We start from the raw sequence: 18,126 nt of genomic DNA on the forward strand, positions 1-18,126 counted from the left end.
GACACAAAGTCTTTCCATAGGCTTTAAGTAATTCTCCTATTACTTCTACTATTTTAAAAGGAAATACAAAAGAAAAATACATTAAAATATTTTAACTACAAAAGGAAAATAATTTAAAATAATTTCATTGCTCCATAATTGGGTGTTGTTAAGATGACAGTCATTTTCCTAATCATTAACTGTGATAAGCTAAGCAAAAAACACTTTTTGGTATCTGTGTCTAGTACATATAATCTCAACCTAAAAGAGAAAAAACACTGAGTAAATCAGAATTTAAAAACATTCTAGCTAAGTAATTATTTATCTTCAAAGGTGTTGTCACAGAAGATAAAAATTGTAATGAATTATAACAGAATAGAATGTCATAAGATATGTAATAACTAAATATCAACTGGATTTCTGCATTGGATATGGGAATAGAAAGTGTTCAGTTCTAGAAACATTGCTATTATGATTTGGTCAACGTTCTGATTTATGAGTATTAGTCATTAGATTGATTAAATTAAATAAAATCCAGGAAGTAGGTTACGATACAAAACCATACTGTTTCCTATCAATTAAATTTGATATTCCTGTATAGTTTGACTTCTGCTTTATATTTTGTATTTATTTATTTTATTAATTTATTTATGTCTCAAATGCTGTCCTCCTTCCTGTTTTCCCCCTCAGAGTCCTTTATATTAAACACCACCCCTTTTTGACTTCTTCTTTAAAAAGACAAAGGAACAGTAGTTATAAGGCATGTTTAGTCCATGAATAGCTGTTCATTTGGCCACGCATTGGAAATTCTACAACATTGTAAGTGCACACATCAGGATATAGCTTCAAAAAATGATCTTCAAAAATTAAATATTCTCCACTTATCATCTATCATCTGTCAGCTTCACAAACGTGGAAGAATCCAAGAACAAATATAACCTTGCAATGTACATAGAGAAAATTGATCAGACAAGAAGGAAAAAAGATAGCAACCTTCCTGGATTCAACACAAGAGAGCCTAAGTTCCTGTAGTGTATTCTGCATGAGTTTATACAGTTTATGGTCTAATACCTGGAAATGAACTCCTCCAAAAACCAAGAAAAAACTAACCACAAACTGCAATATTTATAAAAGCCAAACACATAGCTGGAAAGTATTATTTTCAGCTCTATATGAGAATATTTATGTTTATTAATTTGTATATTGATAAAATTTTAATTTCATTACTGCAAATTATTATTGTAATTTTTTTAAATAAATAGATTTTATGTGACTCGTGATCATTAAATTTTAGTGGCTTTGATTGCACTATAGATAAATACAGTGTTTGTTTGACTGTGATCATCACCATGAATATTCACGAAAAACAAATTATGCGAAACAGGAACTGCTCTTCCGTTTTTAAACTTTTTGTTGAACATATGTAAGAGTTTGACGTGCTTGTTCACGTGTGCAGCACATGCATGCCTAGTATCCAGGAGGTTGAAGAGGGTGTGAGATTCTGTGATGCTGAAATTACAGCCACTTGTGAGCTGTCACTCGGGAGCTAGGGATCGTCCCAGGGTTCTCTGGAAGAGGAGATAATGCTATTGATCATCGAATCATTTCTTCATCTTCAGCAAACACCATTTTTTTGTAAATATAGTGCCTAAGCTTTCCTGTCTTCTGCATAGATCACTGTTTTCTCAAATGTGATAATTTAATATTAAACACACACCCACCTGCTTATTTTCATATATATATATATATATGTATATATATATATATATATATTCACACAGAAACACATACATATACACAGACACACACACTCACACACACAGACGCATGCACACCTGATCTTTACTTCAAATTTACTTACTTACTTACAACCCACACACACATACACACACACACACACACACACACACACACCTGCTTCTTACCTTCATGTAGACTTAGTTATATTCATAGTTATTTGTTTATTTATTCACTTTACCTGCTGCACACTGCCCCCCTCCAGTTCACCCCTCTCACAAGCCTTCCCCCAGTCCTTTCTCCTCTGAGTAGGAGGGGACCCCACAGGTATTTCCTCACCTTGCCTATGTAGTCTCTGTGATCACATCCTCTGCTACTGAGGCCAGACACAACAGCCTAGATGGATAGGAGTGTGGAGGTAGAGGTCATATCCAGAAAGAGGCAGAGAGCTGGGGTAAGAGATGCCCATTAATCAGTGGGTGTTTCCTTAGCTGAGACTCACAGCCTCAGTAAAATGGACCTGAAGAAGCCATTTCCTGTAGCCAGAGAGCAAACCAAATGGAGTGAGAGAGACACCAACTTTTGACCCAATATTTATTCTGACCACAAGAAATGAAAGGGCCGTGCATAGAGCAGAGAGTGAGCAATGATCAACCAATGGTTAGTGCAGATTAAGACCCACCCCATGGATGAGCACTGATCCCTGACACTATTATCTGTTATGCTTGGAGAAAAGAGTCTATCATGGCTTCCCTCTTGGAGACTCCATTAAGCTGCTGACTCAGACAGAAGCAGACATCCACTAGCCAAACCACTGGTGGAGCCAGGGGACTCTGATGGAAGAAGAGAATGAAAAGGATTATGGCCTCAAAGGGCATAGGCACTCCACAGCCTTTGTCTTCATGTGGGTACTGAACAACTAGAATTGGGTTTTCCCAAAACATGTTGTCTGTAGATGGGACATCTGTGTCTTTAAAATTCATTTATTTATTTACTCACTTTACATGCCAAAATCAGTGCTCCAACTTCATGGGATGCCATCACCCATTGCCGGGGGAACCCGTAAGAAGACAAAGCTACACATTTCCTACCTATGTCCTGGGGGCTCAGGTTCAGTCCACGATCACTCTCTTGTTGGCGCTTCAGTCTTTGACATACGCCAATAGTCTCTGTGAGTTGACTCTATTGGACTTCCTGTGGAGTCCTTCATATCATCAGAGCCTCGATGCTTCACAATTTTTTTTCAAAAGACTCTCCAAGCTCCAGTTAGTGTTTGGTGTTGAATCTTTACACTTGTTTCTCTCAGCTGTTGGGTGGAGTCACTCAGAGGACAGTTATTCTAGGATTCTGTCTGCAAGCACAATAGAGTATCTTTAGTAGTTCAGAGATTGGTGCTTGCCCGTGGGGTAGGTCTCAATCTGCACTAACCATTGGTTGGATGTTCCTTCCATGTCTGCTCTATCTATCTTTGTCTCTGAAGGTCTTGTAGGCTGTGTTGATTTTAGATTGAATGTTTTGTGTGTGGATTTTGGTCTTTGTCACATCACTGGGAGTCATGCCTGGCTACAGAAGTGGCAAATTAAGGATCTGTATCCCCACTGCTAAAGTCACCCCAATAGACACCCTGGAGCCTCGCCTTTCTCAGATCTCTGGCACTTCCTAGAGATGCGCAACCCACACTTGTGACTTCAATTCTCTTTTCCCTGCTTTCCCTATACCTAATTCCTCCAAAGCCCACTCCCTTCTCTACCTCCCCTCCCATTCAGTCTCCTCCCTCCCTCCATCCTCCTCAATATTTATTTTACTAAATGCATCTTAAAGTCAATATTAAGAAAAAACACTGAGTAAGTAAAGGAAGTATTTCAAAAGTAATTGTGGTTGATGTTTTGGCAAGGTATGAATATATTAAATTTTATAGAGGCCAATATTACTACATATCTTGTTAGAAAAGACACTGTCTTCATTACATACATGAAGGAAAACCATTTCTGTATTCTATTAAGTTATACAAGGGAATCTGTTAAAAGTGTTACACACATCACAGAACTTTATCACTTTGAAAACTCACTTTATTGCAAATATTTACACAATGAAAGTACAAAGGTTTAAACTGATGTGAGTGTACTTTGTTGTAAAGCTAAAGTTTATATATACAGGTTGATGACAACTGTCATCTCAGATTCACAGGGGATTAATACATCAGGGGGTCCTCTATTACCTTACCTGTCTTCTTTCCTTTATTCCTGATGAAGACTCATCTCATTTGCAGGCCCTGCTGTGAGGGATGGATTGGAAAATGCCTGAGAGTCTATGCCCCGGAAAACATCGATAGAAAAGAAAAAAAAAAAAAAAAAACCAAAAACAACATCTCCAAATATTACATGCAGTCGAAACTTTCTTGTAAATCTTGAAACAAAATTCAAAGAACAAACCCACATCGTAGGATATTACCACATATAGGAAACGGTAGCTGTAGGAAGCATTGTCAGGGGATTTTAAACATCTGCACCTAAGACCAAATCTGCCTCCATGAACATGAAGATTTAATCCTTTGGAAAGAAAGTCAGTCTGTCTCTTGACAGTCGTGCCTTCTGTCCATCACTAGAGCAACAGCCATGCTTTATGAATGTGTACAGATAAACACATACCGGTTTTCACATCTTCAAAGAATTTCAAGAAGAACCAGAAAGATAATATATAATGTTCCAGAGACGAAATAAGGAATTTAAATTAGCTAGCATACATATGTCGTTACAATTTTCTGCCTACTATTATTTAATAATTTTGATTATTCCTGCTATGAGTGAAAAGATGGTTATGTAATGTCTACTAATCCCAAAAGCCTGAAAAATTGTGAAAAACTGTCTTATTTCTCACTAACTTGGGTTTTTGGTCACAAACCTTTTCATTGCTCGTCTAAATTCTGTCTCTCAAATAGATCAGAGGACTATGTGAGGGTGTCACTCTCATGTAGAAGACCAAGGAACTTTCTGTACTTGCATGTATTTGCTCTTGGGAACATGTAAATATAACTTTCAGTTCCAAGAACCAAAACCTGGCTGTCCAATGGGACCCATGTAAACCAAAACCTGGCTGCCATCAGTGAACATTAGCACACTGGTAACAGCGCAGACAATAATATAATGGAATTACCCTGGAATAATAATAATAATAATAATAATAATAATAATAATAATAATATATAATGATGATGATTATGACAACAATAATAATATATATTGATGATGATGATGATGATGATGATGATGATGATGATAATAATAATAATAATAATAATAATAATAATAATAATAATAATAATAATAATAATGGAATAATCCCCTCAAGGGGTCACAGACTAAGGAAAGTAAATTTTGAGACATGTTTTTCAAGAGTAATTGTATCCATGAAAGCAATTTTCACTAGGATAGACTCCTCATACATGAAAATCACTCAACCTGTCATGGCTTCTCAGAGAGAGTTGAGAACCAGGGTGTTGTTTTCTTAGGACAAGAGAAAGATTTGCCAACCTTCCAAAAAGAAAAGCAATCCAGTCAGTCTGTGTGTGAGGATGGTTAGATTGTGGGTGACTAACACACACACACACACACACACACACACACACACACACATACACACACACACACATACACACACATATGCACACAAACACACACAGACACACACATGTACAAAAAGACACACACAGAGAGACATAGACAGATAGACAGACAGACACACACACAGAGACCCACACACACAGAGACACACATATACACACATATACACAAACACATACACACAGCGAGACACACACAGACACACACACATACAAACATTGACACACATAAAAATACACACACAGAGAAACACACAGGGACACACACACATACACTTATAGAGACACACACAGAAACACACACATAGAAACACACACATAAAAATATACACACACACAAACACACACACACACACACACACACACACACACACACACACATCTCTGTTGTATGCTTCCTAGAGTGTCCAGGTGCAAAAGTGTGAAGAGGCCCCAGGAACTAGTCGGTCAACAGAACATTGGTCAGCCTGCAAGTGAGTTGGGGGTTGCTCCAAGATATTCAGTGTCACAACTCTGTTAGAAGGTATTCAGGGACGCGCTGTGTGCATATATTTTACTCGGGTTGAACAAAGGCTACACAAACCTTGGAGAGCGGGAAGGGGTTTTCGGGTGCATTGATATCGATGGAGGCTTAAGGTACCACGAAGGCCTCGTTTGCTTGAGCCTTTATAATCTCTGTCCCAGCATCGGTCTGTTGTTCAGAGATCTCCATTTGACCTTCTCAGAAACAGGCTCTACTGAATGTTCCCCGTCCCAACCCTGAGGTCGCACTTGCTTGATTTCAAAGGATTGAAGTTTCGAACTCTGCGTTCTCAGTCAAATTAAATCCTCTGGAGTTTGCCCTTTAGATTCCATGAATTAACCAGTGCATCCATCGAGTTTCTGCATTAACCTGTATGTCCCCTAAGTCTGTCCCGTTCTCTCTGTACCGTGCTATCCCTCCATCTTCCCCACCAACATTCCGCTCCTGTCCTCAGTCATCCGCACTCACCCACAGAATCTGTTCCAGTTTTCCTTTCAGAGAGGTCGATGCTTTCCCCCTCACCGGCCTTCTCCTTTTCTGTGTCCTCTCTGCATTTGTAGATTGTAGATAGAATAACATTTATCTCACAGCTGATACCAATCATAGGTAAATGCCCGCCATGTTTGTGTCTCTAGGTCTCAGTTCACTCTTGGGATGGCTTTTTTTTTTCTAGTTTCATCTATTTTCCCTGAAGCTTCATGATATCATGATATCATGCCCCTATCCCTATGATATCATGCCCCCACCTCCATTAGGTCATGTCCCACTCTCATAATGTCATGTCCCACCCACACCATGTCATGACCAACACCCATGATGTCACACCCCGTCCCAGTGATGTCATGCCTGTGCCCCCTTGCAAGAATAGTTGCATCTATTCAACAGGTAACATTCTGAATGCTGCCCTGTCACCACACTCCTCCAGGGTCCCACCATTTACAGTCCCTCCTACTAGCCTCTCCCCTTTTTTCTCTGAGAGAGTGGAGGACCCCTCTGGGTACACCCAATCCCCTGGCACATCAAGTCTCTGCAGAACTAGATTCATCGTTTCCCACCAGGTCCTGGAAACGCCCGTGTGGGAAAACAGGATCCACAGACAGGCGACGGGTATAGTGAACCCACGTGAAGACCATTGTGCTCCTCTGCCTCTCTCAGTCCTTCCTTCAGCTCTTTGCTGAGAATCACTGTGCTCCGTCCGATATTTGTCCGTGCGCCTCTGCTTCTGTGTCAGTCGGCTGCTTGGTGGAGCCTTGCAGAGGACAATAACGCTACCATCCCGTCTGCAAACACAAGAAAGGACTATTAATGTCAGTGTTTGTCGTTTGCCATTAGGATAAGGCTCACATCCGGCCACTTATCCTTTGGCCATTCCCTCTTTTCCTGTTCCATTTCTGTCCCTGTGTTTCTTATGGTGGAGGCAATTTCTGGGTCAAAATTTTGGGGGTGGGTTTGGGTCCTTATCCTTCCACCTTGGTTCCTCTCTGGCTACAGAAAGTGAACATTTCAGTATCTGTATCCTCACTTTTAACAGTCTCAGCTAAAGTCACCCTCATGGACGCTGGGGTAGCCTCACACTTTCCAGATTGCAGGAAAATCATAGAGATAGCACCCATTCTGCACAGTCTTTGATTTCAGTTTATTCTCTTGGCCCTCTGTCCCTCTTGCCCGTCTCTCCCAAGAAATGATTCTCAAACCCCATTTCTCTTCCCATCCCCTTAGGCAGACAATCTTTTCCTGCCATCTGCCTCCTCTCATTAGTTTATTCCTCCTTCTGAGTGAAATTCAAGACTTTTTCTTGGCCCTTTCTACTTGTTTATCCTCTTTGGTTCCGTAGATCTTAGTGTGTGAGATCTGTACTTTATGGCTAAAACCCTCTTTTAAGTGAATATCTACATGTTACTTTGGGTCTCAGTAACCTCATTAGGACAATACCTTCTTATTCCATCTACTTGACCGCAGCTTCTCAATGTCCTTATTTTTCATATGTGTGTAGTATTCCATTGTGTAAATGAACCACATTATCTGTAGCCATTGTTTATTTGAGAGGCATCTGGCTTATTTCTATTTTCTGTTCATTGTGAAGAAATCCACTAGTAACATAATGGAGTATATGTCCTTGCCGTATGGCCGAGGTCTTTTCAGATATAAGACCAGGTGTAGTATAGCTGGGTCTTAAGGAAGAATATTCCCCATTTTCTCAGAATCCACTGGATAGATATGGAAAGCATTATAAGGATTTGCTCTTCCCCCAGCAAATGCAATTTGTATCCTGATATTTATCTGCTTCCTCAAAGGACGTTTCCCCCTGACTGGCCCTCTATCAAGAACTCAGGTGATTGTGCTCGCATATGAACCTTCTTCCCATTTTAACTGGTCAGTAGATGCTAGAGCCTATTACTGATAGCCGGAGGGGAAAGATGGTACTGGAGGTTTGACTGTGGGTTTAGGTAGAGAGGCAGAAGAGGGTAAGAGGGGAAGGGAGAGGAGTGAGGAAAAAGAGGATGAAGTAATGATGGAAAGAATCCATATTGCCTGGAGAAAGCACATGTAGCAAGGGGTTTTATGGTTGTGGAATTCATTATGATAGGGTTTGATCTACCCAATATACATTTATAGATTATAATCATACTAACCAGATTGTGTGTTTTCTTTATGGACACATTGGGTTCAGAAATTTCAACAAGCTTTCCTCAACAGTATTTCTGGATCAAATTTTCTGTTAATAGAGATCTCCCCTTGTAGTGGCTCTAACCATTTCTCAATAGTCCAGTAGACACAGCTGTTTCTTCCTCAGTCATGTCTGCTGTATTTTCTATGGATATCTGTCTTCAGTGACCAAGGCCCAGTGTTGCTTTTTCTCGAGGTCTTCAATGATCTCACCCAGAGGAGTTTCAGGTTTCTCAACTCGTTCATTCTAGTTGACCGCAGCTTCAGAATGTCCTTATTTTTCATACCTGCATAGTATTCCACTTCAAATATTTCCGGATAACAGTGAACTGTCGCGAGCAGGCTAAAATTTCCCAAGAAAACATTAAACATTCAGTCTCTAAATCTAGATCTCCTCATCCCATGATACTTGGGCTGACTGGAAGGCGTGGCATGAGCAGTTTGTTTTTACAGATATCAAAGCCATTTCCTTCTCCAGTAATGCCTGCCATCCCTCTGTCAGAGATTTTTACCCTGGTTATTTTCGGTGACTTATGTGATTTAGAAATTGTGACACAATCTGCATGCTAGAAAGCCGGAGATGTTTCAGGTTGACCCTGCTTCCTCAGCCAATGATGTCACTTGTGCCCATTGGGCAACCATGTCACACCCAAACAGCAAGATGTCGTCTTTGACTCCACACAAGACTGTAAGATTGCCTTTAGTCCTGCATGCACCTTGGCAACCATGTCACACCTGACTGCAAGATAGCAACTTTGTATCTTCACCCAAAAGTAAGATTGCCTCTTTGATTCTCTTAATTCTACCCATCCATGAGCAAGGGAGGTCTTTCTGTCTTCTGCTACCTTCCTCAGTTTCTCTCTTCAGAGACTTGGAGTTCACAACAGACATGTTTCTGATGTGCTAGGTTAGAGTTGTTTTATATTTCATATTTTATATTTTATATAAATAAAATATACCCATTGTGATTGGTGTTGCTTCCATAATTTCTTCTCAGCCTCTATGTCATTTGCATGACAGATTATTTTCATTTAATCTGTCCACTTGGCTGAAGGTGTTTTTCATATATAGGTCATTTCTGGTAAAACTTTGGGATCAAATGTGTTCACTATTATATGATGTGTGAATGGCGATACACTGAGTTCTCTATTTCCGATATCATCCCCTCGACTTCCTTTGATTGTCTTTTTGCTCTAGCTGGGAATTTAAGGAATTTACTGAAAGGATGCTGCGAGATTAGAAGTCTGTTCTCATTCTCCAATTTAGTTGAATTGCCTTTTGCTTTTCCCCCCTTATTTTGATATGAACAGTTGCCATGCTATATTGCATTTTGTGTAATATATTTTGGATTTATTTTAGTATTTTATTGCATTAGGTATGTGCCTGACATCCCTGGTCTCCCTGAGACCATAAATAGGGAAGGACGATGGATTCTTTCAAAGGCTTTTCAGCATCTAAAGAGATAGTCTTGCAATTTTTTCCTTGTTTCTTCATTCAGCTCCTTCACACCATTTTGTAATAGTGGATATTAATAATTCATATTAATATATTAATACTTACTATATTAATTTTGACATATTAATGTAATATATCAGTTACAATATTATATCACTATGTATTAATTTAATATAGTAACAATATAATAATATTAATTATATTTAACATATGAATATAATAATTTATGTATAAATACAATATGTTAATATTAATATAATATATTAATATTTGTTATAAATTATGTTAGGATATAACAATTTAATATGTTACTTTACTAAAATATATATGTACAAATTTAAATATATACTTGTAATGATAAGCAACTACCACAAAGTTAAATTCAAGGGGAGCTCCCACATAAATGTGAAATGCTGCGGGCAGAATATTTTTTTTCAGTTCAGTTTGTTAATATGGTGGATCACTTTGATGGGTTTTCATAGATTGATCCACTCCTGCATCCTCAGGAAAAAGCCTAGTAGATGGCGCTGGATGGCACATTGATATGTCCTTGGATTTTGTTTTGGTGCATTTTACCTAGTATTTTTTCCACCGATGTTTGTAAGGGAAATTCGTCTGAAATTCTTTCTTTGTTGAGTCGTTTTGTGATATTGGTGTCCGGGCAACTGTGCTGTCATGGAATCAGTTTGGCGATTTTCCTTCTGTTTCTGTGTTTTGGAGTAGGTTGAGAATTCTTTGAAAATCTGGTAGGAGTCTGCACTCAATCAATCTGGTCCTGAGGATTTTTCAGTGAGGAAACTTTTAATTACTGTTTGTGTCTCTCTTGGGGTTGTAGAGCTATTTACATAGTTCATCTTACCTCAGATTACTTGTGGTCAGTGGTATTCATCTACACAATCATCCATTTAGTTCAGAGATTTTAATTTTGTAGACAGCAGGTTTTTGAGACCTAATGATTCTGTGCTTTCCATCAGTGTCAATAGGTTGACTCCCTGTTCATTTCTGATTTTGTTATTTGGATGCTGTCTTACCTTCTATTACATTATCTGTTTAAGGGTTTGTCTGTCTGGTTGATTTTCCCAAGGAATCAGTTATTGTTTTTGTTGATATTTGTATTCTCTTTGTTTCTGATGGATCACTCTCACCCCAAGTCTGATCATTTCTCTCTGTCCCCTCCTTTAATATGTATTTGATTCTTTTTATTCTAGAGCTTTCAGGTGTGCTGGGAAGTTGCTAGTATGGGGTCACTCCGGTTTCTTTATGAAAGTGCTCTCTGCTGCATGTGCACGTTCCTCTTAGCACTGCTTTCCTTATTTGCCTTAAGTTTGGAGACGTTATGCCATCATTTTCACTGAATTCTAAGAACACTTTTTTTTTCAAGTCTTCTCTGAACTGGTGGTGCTTCAGTTTCCAGCTATTGAATTTCCATGAGTTCATTGACTTTTTGTTATTGTTTTAATCCATGGTGTTCTGAGATGTTTCAATGGTTAGCACAGTCTTTCTGTATCTGCTGTTGCTTGTTCTGTGAGGGAGAACATGTTCAGTTTAGGATAAGGTTCCGTGCAGTACTGAAAAGAAAGTGTGTACTTTTGTGTTCATGTGAAAAAATCTGTAGAAATTGGTGAGGTCAGATTAATTTAAACTCGTGTCAGTTATATCTTTATTTTTATTGTTTTCTTTTTTAGTTTCTGTCTCAATGACCTGCCCTTGTTGAGATGTCACATTGATGTCCCCCACTATTAATGTGTGAGGTTCGATGTGATATTCAGCTTCAGCAATATTTCTCTCACTAATGTTGCTACTTTTGTCTTTGGGATATAGACACCCAGATTTGAGATGCCATTTTGGTGGATTATTCCTCTGATGAATATGAAGTGTCCTTCCCCTTCTCTTTTGATTACTTTTGGTTGAAAGACTGATTTGCTGGATGTTAGAATGGCTACACCATCTTGTTTCTTGTTTCAATTTCTTGGAAAACCTTTTCCAACACCTTAGTCTGAGGCTTTGTCTATCACAATTGCTGGAGTGTTTCTTGAATGCAACAGAATGACAGATCCTGTTTTTAAATCCATTGTGTTATCCTCTGTCCTTTTATTGTTTAATAGAGGACATTAATGGTTAAAGGTATTAGTGACCAGTGATATTTACTTCATGCTATTTTGATGTTGGGGGTGTGGGGTTTTCTTGCTTGCATGTATTTTTGTTTTTGTTTTTGTTTTTGTTTTTTTGTGGGATGCTTGAGTGTGTATGTTAGTATAAAATCTGTTCTGTAGGGTGCATGTTTTTTTTTGTTTACATGCTGTTTTTGCTTTTTTTGGGGGGAGTGGTTTTAGAGTATGCAGGCGAGTATGTGCTCCCTTTCATAGGTTATGCTGTGTAATTTTTAATTTCTAGTGGGATGGTTCAATTTCTGAAAATCCATCAATATAATCTACTATAAAATGAAACTGAAAAAAAATCACATGATAATCTCACTAGATGCTGAAAAAGCAATTGCAATCCCTCTTTATGCTTAAAGCTTGAAAGTGATAAGGGAGACCAGTCCTATGGAGAAACATAGTAGAAGCAATGGACAGCAAGCCAGTAATGAACATCAAGCTAAATATAAAGAAACTTAAAGTAATTCCATTAAAGTGAAGGACAAGTTAAAGCTGCCCACTCTCCCTATTCAGTATATTATTTCAAATTCTATCCATGGTGAAAGCATTGTTTAAATTTGGTTCTGGCATGGAGTATGGCCAAGGCCTTTGAAGGAGGAATGGCACAGTGTTTTAGAAATCCTGGAGTATGGCCCACTGTTTAGCACTGACTCATTGCACCTTGGTGAGTCATAGAACCAAGGACCAAGTGTACTGAGAACTTCATGAAGTGTTTCATTCGGTTTTTCCCCTCATATCTCTCTAATTCTAAGAAGTACATAAAAATCGTCCCGTAGCTTCCCACCACTCAGGGAGCAAAATCATTGGCATTTGCAATAATAGTGGTGGAGGTCTTTTAGGAGTTTCCTCTGTGGCAGACCAATGCTTCCACCATCACCCAAGGAAATGTAGAATAATGAGCAATGGCCATCACCCATAAAAAATTTGGAAAAATAAAATTGTTCGTTAAGCTGTCTAACATGATTTAACTACTGGCTCTGATGTAAAAAAAAAAAAAAAGAAAAGAAAAAAAAAGAAAAAAAAACAATTTAGGGGACAATTTGAAGTTCGGAAAAGCTGGGACTTTTTAAGATCTGGCATCAAGTACAATGGTGGCACCGGCTAATGGTGTGACTGTTACAGAGGCTGGACTGCTGAGGACTGATTTCTGTCCCAGTTGTACCCTCAGCTTCCTGATAGGACTTAATAAGGTTTGACATTCACAGGTGTGCATTCTGATCATTTAAAGTAGATATGACATTTTTATAAAGATATTTAGATTTGTGCTTTTTAAAAGATTCTTATTAGAGTATATTTAAAGATAAATAATACAATATTAAACCATTTCTCTCTAAATTCAAATTGCTTACTTATGAAGTTACGCTGGCCTTGGGAGTAATTTGTTTTCTTTACGTGTACTATGTAATATTTGTTCTCATACACTATTGGGTATCACTTTTCTCAGCATCAAGGACAAGAAGAAACTAGAACCTGATCACATTTGCAATTTTACATGGATTTAAAGATATCTCTAGGATATCAAAGCTACTTGTTGTGGTTTGCCATGAAGTTATCTGTATTTTGATGCTAATTCCACTACCCTAATGACAGCTGCCTACTCATGTACTCAGAACTCAGGTGACTTCTCCAGAACCACCTCCCATTGAATTTGTAAAGTACAGGTGAAGGTCAGGTACAGGATAGAAGGAGGCCTGCCATTGAAGGAGAAGGAAGGATGGGTGAGAGAGATGTTTTAAGGAGGAGGAGGAGACTAGAGGAAAAAGGAGATATAGGAAGAGAGGGTGAGAAGCCATGGCAGGTGAGGTTACTATTATGCTCTGTGTATGTACAGGTTGTTATTAATATTCCTAAGGGATGGATGGTAAAGTGCTTTGTATATTTAAGTGGGCAATTATATCTTATCAATTGGGTCAAAATGATTGTGTTATGTGTTCTTCTATGTGAGAGTTTGAATATAGAAAAGTGTGTGGCGGCAAGGGAAACTGGACGGACAGGGAGTAGGGATGTGTTTTCACCAAGATATGTACCAGATATATTGGGACACTCCGGTGCTAGTGATAGCAGGGTAAAAAAAACAAGTTTTCTTTTTTCTTTTTTCTTTTTACAACAACAGATGGCAAACCAAGGTGATGGGCAAGAATCCACTAGTAATCATAAAAATAAAATTTTTATTTTCTAAGTAAGAGGACTCTGGTGCCCTATTAATTCTTGATAACTTAAGAGCAGAAAATCAAACAAAGAAATGGGGAAACATCCTGGGCTGACAGGATGTTGGTACCATTCTGTGTAATAAGTAATGGCAGCTCAGAGAGTTAAGATATTAAAGCTGCTTTTTAAAGAAAGTTGTTTAGAATGTCTTTCAGGATACTCATTTTCTTTTTAACATGGGCTCCACATGGGAATTTTGGGTGGAAATCCTAGTTACACAAGGTATTTCTTCTTTTCAGGTATTATTAACAAGTGATTAAGTTTGTTTTTAGAAAGAAGAGAGTAGAGAGATTACCTGAATTAGGTGGGGATTTTCATCTACTGCTCAGAACTTAGGGAAAAAATTAGGCACTACCAAGTAGAGAGTTGTGATGAAATGTCTGTAACAACAGGGAAAGTGAATGCAGACATATATTGTAGAAGTTATTAAGGGTAAGGAAAAATCTGTGGCTTCCAGTTAGAGAGCTTAACAGATTGAGATATTTTGGGCAAAAGTCCTGGTTTAAAGTGTTCCTTATTGATATTAGAATTGATAGAAGGTATGAATTACCCCACTATATGGCTCGTTGATGAAGTCTAGTGATGGTTTTCGGTTACTTTTGATATTTACGACAATAGCAAGCTCAAATTCTCTTAACATGGGCTCCATGGGAATTTTGGGTTTATTTCCTGATATCACCAAGAACGGATTTATATCAGAATCATTTTTACATAAATTCCTTTTTTAAAAATTGTTTAATCTTTATGATGGGTGTGAATTTGAGTTTTATGCTTATATTATTACTCTGGGAGGGAGTGTAAGATCCAAGCTTCTCTTGTTTCAGATTAAGTAACAGATTATTTTGGGAGAAAGATTTTGTCCTTGTGTTTTTAAAAATTTTGCTTAGGATTCTGGAAACCTCACAGAGTCATACTGATCAGGTTTGATAGTGGTAGACCGCCTGAAAAATATATTCAGGAGAATCAAACAAAAAGATATCTCGATTCTAAACCTTTGTCTTGAGAGTTGTGTTTTGCAGACTGTGACTACTTGGAATCCTGGTCTCAATGACTTTCAGCTGGGACCAGTCAGGACATATCGGCTATTGCATTTGCTTCATTCTTCCTACCCCCTACCCCTAAGGATATCTCAACGCCCATGTACAACTCATTTCCTTGGAATATTTGGGGTGGGGCTGGAAGTGTTTATTCTAAAGTTGTTTTTTATGAAGAATTGAAAAATTGGTTGAAATTTAGCAAGGAGTAATAAGCTAGATTGAGTTATACAGTCATAATCGCCTTTGGTAACTAAGCTTAATCTTTTCTTTGTTTAGGTATAGAAATTATTGGACAGAAAAATTTAAAATTACAAGAGACAGTCCTATTATTGTTTTCATTACAGACTTCTGAGGTGCTTACACCTGTGAGTTAAGATTCAAATAGCGAAGTCATGGCTCTGACTTTGTAAGAGTACTATCAAAACAAAATTAATATATAAAGACAACAGTCCAGATTGTCTTAGATAGATAGATGCTTTTCAAAAATGTCAGAAATCCACAAAATTTGAGATTTAAAGTTATTACTTATCTTTTGTTATTACTTATCTTCTCCTAACTGTTCCCCTTTGGCAGATTTAATGATGAATTTGAACATCTCTACCTCCAAGTGAGGCAATACTTTGTGGCTAGGCAGTCACTGGAAAAAATGCCTGTTTCATCTGCAGATTAATACTATCCAGAAAAGGACAAATTATCCAGAGGATTTGACTGATAAACCCTGCCAATACAGGATAGTGAGCCCTTCCGAGTCTACATTTCAGTAGGCTGTCAGTTGATCTTGTGTCAGAAGGCTGAAGACTTAAACTCACCTGTTGCTAACAGGGGATTGTGCTAGTGGAGATTTGTCTCTACAACCTCTCAGTTCTAGAAGTCCTCTTAGGCTTCCTATGTGTATAGATATTTGGTCATTCTCAGATTTCTGACAGGGTTGGATACTGATTATAGTCTCATTGTTTATCAGGCTGTATAACTCTGACTATACATATTTTATTGGATAGTTATCAGATAGTATACAAGCTAGCCAAGACATAATATAGATTTTAAGCCTTGATGAAGCTGGAATGAAAAACTAAATGTACTTTCTAACTGGTATAGTTTTGGACTGGGTGTTGAGTATATCAAATGCTTTATAAATTGCAGAACGGTAATTATCTTACTAAATTGATATATAAATGACAAGTCTGTTTAACTGGACAAAAAGGGAGAAACGTTGTTTACAGTGAAGTTATCTGTATTTTGATCCTGATCCACTGCTTCAAGGACAGCTGCCTTGTCCTGTACTCAGAACTCAGGTGAATTCCCCAGAACCACTTTCCCATTAAATTTGTGAAGTACAGGTGAGGGGCAGGTACAGGATAGAAGGAGGCCTATCATTGGAGGAAAAGGAAGGATGGGCAGGAAAGAAGTTTGAAGGAAATAGAAGAGACTAGAGGAAAAAGGAGAGACAGGAGGAGAGGTGAGAAGTCATGGCAGGTGAGGTTAGGATTCTGCTCTGGGTATTTACTGGTTGGAATTAATGTTCCTAAGGTATGGATGGTACCAGGTTTTGTATGCTTAAGTAGGGTATTAAATCTTATCAATTGGATCAAAGTTTATTGTGTTGTGTGTTCTTTCATGTGAGGTTTTGAGTGTAAGATCATGTGTGGGACTATGAGACACTGGGCAGCTGAGGAGTGGGGATGTATTCAACCAAGATATTTAGCAGAGACTTGGGAAACTACAGTGCCAGAGATAGCGGAATATAAGACAATTTTTTTTATTTTTATATTTTTGCAACAACACATTCACTTCTGTATTTGACATGCTCTTGGTGTGTCCCTTAGGAAAGATCTATATCTGGTTCCTGACAGAATGTGCTTCTTAAGATCATCAATCTTATCTAGTTTTGGTGGCTGATTATGTCTAGCTACAGGAGGCAGACTCTAGTGGTTCTATCTCTTTGCTGCTTGGTATTTCAACTACCATCATCCCATTAGGTTTATCAGAACCTCTTGCATACCTGGCACCTGTGACTTTTCTGGGGATACCCAAGTTCACCCCCAACCACTTATGTTTATTGTCATTTATTCTACTTTTCCTACAGCTATGAGATTAGATGGAATTTAACATGGACTCTGAGCAGGTATATCAAGAATGTAGAATCCACAAATGGCAATGCCAAATAGACTCGCTCCTGTTCTTATGATACTAATAAAGTTGAGGTTTCATTGGAATTCAAATTCTTCCCTCCCTGGCAATCCTCCTGTATCTTATCTTTGGCCTGAAAAAAGAATCATCTTAAAACATCCAAAATCCTGAAATCTCACCCTTGGAACAAGGGAAGGTAGATTTTACAGAAATGATATCTAATGGGACTACATAGTCCACGCTGTCCTTTGATTTACTCAGGCAGTTATTTTTTTGCATAAAATAAAAATTTGGGAGTTTATCATTTTAAGTAGGTACACAATATTTACACTGTTAAATTCACTTCATAGTTTGGCCATGTTTGTTTCCAAAATCATTGCCAAAAAACTGGGATGTGAAAACAGTATATTTGAGTACACATTCAGGAAAATCTATAAAGTCCCCTTTCAAGGAATGAACAATTAGAAAATGAAATAAAAAATTCACTCAATTAAACATCTGTAGAGAAAAAATAGCCTGTGGGAAACAGGGAAAACCTAGGAAATTGAACTGTTTGTCACAGGAATGGACCTGGGAATAGAATTATTATCCAGAAGAATCTCCTACATCCCATGT

General features: G+C 38.1%; 1 long non-coding RNA gene across 1 annotated transcript in view; it reads right to left on the reverse strand.

Annotated features, from left to right (window-relative positions):
- Positions 1-18,126, reverse strand: part of LOC134484065 (uncharacterized) — a 180,829-nt gene that overhangs the window by 80,339 nt on the left and 82,364 nt on the right. The window lies entirely within an intron of this gene.

This window comes from Rattus norvegicus, chromosome X (genome assembly GCF_036323735.1).
Source record: "Rattus norvegicus strain BN/NHsdMcwi chromosome X, GRCr8, whole genome shotgun sequence".
In the NCBI taxonomy this organism is placed as follows: Eukaryota; Metazoa; Chordata; class Mammalia; order Rodentia; family Muridae; genus Rattus; species Rattus norvegicus.